Raw genomic sequence first — 2,570 nt, 5'->3', positions numbered from 1 at the left:
GGTTGAGACACGACCTCTGCCAAAAAAAAAAAAAAAGAAGCTGAAACGCACTACCTTTCATGCTAATCTCCTCCCTACCAATTTTCTCCTTTCTCCTCAGAGCATCTCTAATAACTTCTCTAAATTTTTGTATTGTTTGACGAGCGAACATTGATATTTACCTTTTACCTACATACTTTTTCAAATACACATTTCAATAGACTCTCTATCCTTTCTCCATCTCATTAAATATTATTTCTTTAATCTTTCTTTATTCTTCCTCTATTCATTTCCAACAACCATATTTTTCAAATTTTCCAACTATTATATTTTCTTAGTAGCCTTTTTTTTAAGGGTCATATTTTTCAAATGTTAATATTTCACAATAGTCATATGTTTCAATCAGACTTGATAAATTTCAAGATTAACATAGATTTGATAAATTTCAAATTACATAGAATTTTTAAAATACTTGCACAAGAGTAACATAAATGAAGAGAAATTTCAAATTACAATAAATACTAAAGACATAAAAATTCATGCGAGTATAGAAATTAAAATTAGGAGGATATATCGGTGATTCTGCAAAATAGTCTTGAAAAAGTCTTTGGTGGCCTTGCTCATGATCACGTTGGATGAACCTGCAGCCTAGAACAGAACCATGATGTGATGTTGATGCCCTCTCTCTTTCTAATTGTTCTCTTCCAATGCAAGAGTGCAATTATCTCAAAATCAACATCGGAATCAGAGTCATTTCAAAGCATATTATGTACATAATTTGTATTACGACCTTGCAAGCATTGAAGTATCTGTAGTATGATTATATTTTAGTATAAGATTCAGCTGTCCCTGCAAGCATTCCTAGTTTGACCATATACATACATTTCTAGATAATACCATTTTTTCATAAATGAAGACTAATAAAATCATTGAGAATAAGAAAGAAAGAAAATTAATGTTGATATCAGGTATCAAGAAAAAGAAAAATGAGTGAAGTAGGAAATATGAGACGGTCAGGCAAGTAATATAGTTACTTTCTACAAGAACAAAAAATTTCAATCACAATGAAGATAACACATCTGGGGCTTTTATCACTGCTGTATTACTAGAGATATCTAAATTCAAGGCAAAGTAGGTGCAGATAGATGACCAGCAGCCCCAAAATAGAAAGCGAGGGATTGGATTCTTTATCATCAGCAGGATGCCACATTACATCCCACCTTCTTTTTAGTATTATCAGAAGCTACTGCTACTATTAACCAAACAAGACAAACTACTTATAAAACTTGCCATGTTATTTTAGCATAGAAAATATTTGGATATCACTCTATCACTAGATTTCAGGAAAAATCCCTTTTCTGTTTATGGATAAGTAAAATCATAGACCACAGAAGCAACAATAACCATGGCTGAGTACTTGAGTCTGAAACTGCTTATTGTTATTATTATTATTTTTTTAAAACACCCAAGCTTATCTGCAGAAATCAATAAAACCAAGATGTAATCTATTGAAGCACACCTATTGGACAAGGATAAGGATGCTAATTTAAATACAACAGATAACTTTAACTCAAATCAATTCAAGATTAGCTAAAAAAATAGGAACTCTCTTATGCCATTTATTCATTTTTATATCTTTCAAATATCTCATCTCTTATCTCCTGTAACATGTAAACAAATCTGATTGTATAAATGAAGGTCAGTCCCAACGTTTTGGGTGTGGGAGCACAAATTGCAAATGTTACAACACTTTATTGTTAGTTTATTATGTTCTGATATGTTCAACTGTGTGGCCGAGAGAAAAGAAAAAGTCACGTCTTCTTCATCCTTGAGCATAACCCACTTGTAATATTGGCACACTTCTTTATTTTTTACGAGTTGACTCAAATCTTGTATACAAATTCATTTTTCTATTAATAATCATGGGATTGAACAACAGAACAATCTATTCAATCATGGTTTTAAACAATTTGATAGAGAGATAAAGAACTCAGAAACCCAAAACCTAAACCTAAACCCAGATAGTAGTGAGGAAAATAGCGAATCATTCAAAACTACCAAATCATCAACTCGTAAAATAAACCAATAAATTCAAATATGATGAAAAACCCATAAAATTAAATTTTGGGTACCGATTTTTGTGGTTGAGTTGATGCTCTCAATCTCCATTCTTCCTCGCAGGTAGTTAAGCAAACTCCGACTTAAAGCCATGGTTTAGGGGTTTTGTGAGAGAGAGCTATGTTAATTTTGTGAGAGAAGGGCTGCTTCCATTTGTTATCTGATGAGAAGCAAGAGAGAGCAAAGAAACAGAGAAAAGAGAAAGAGCAATAGAAAAGGAAGAGAGAAAGAAATAATATTTTAATGTAGTCCTCAAGATTAAAATAAATGCTAAATTTTAAGCGACGTGGCATTAAATTTAATATTTAAAAAAAAAAAAAAAAAAAAAAAAAAAAAAAAAAAAAAAAAATACTATTTTTTTTTTAGTTTTTATTCTCTCCCACCATCTTTAGTTTCTTTTATTATTATTATTATTTTTTTTTTTTCACTCTCACTTTCCAAGATAAGTCTTATTACACTTATCACATTACTTT

The 2,570-nt window shown here is 30.7% G+C and overlaps 1 long non-coding RNA gene across 1 annotated transcript; it reads right to left on the bottom strand.

Moving 5' to 3' along the window:
• Window positions 1–387: 387 nt before the first annotated feature.
• On the bottom strand, window positions 388–2,335 carry LOC136065388 (uncharacterized). The gene is made up of 2 exons (XR_010627015.1): window positions 2,112–2,335; window positions 388–788 (listed from the first exon to the last, which is right to left on the bottom strand). It is a non-coding gene; the product is annotated as an uncharacterized LOC136065388 (long non-coding RNA).
• Window positions 2,336–2,570: the final 235 nt, after the last annotated feature.

This window comes from Quercus suber, unplaced genomic scaffold (assembly GCF_002906115.3).
Source record: "Quercus suber isolate HL8 unplaced genomic scaffold, Cork oak 2.0 scaffold_952, whole genome shotgun sequence".
NCBI classification, from domain to species: domain Eukaryota; kingdom Viridiplantae; phylum Streptophyta; class Magnoliopsida; order Fagales; family Fagaceae; genus Quercus; species Quercus suber.
This window is presented reverse-complemented; position numbering and strand designations above follow the sequence as displayed.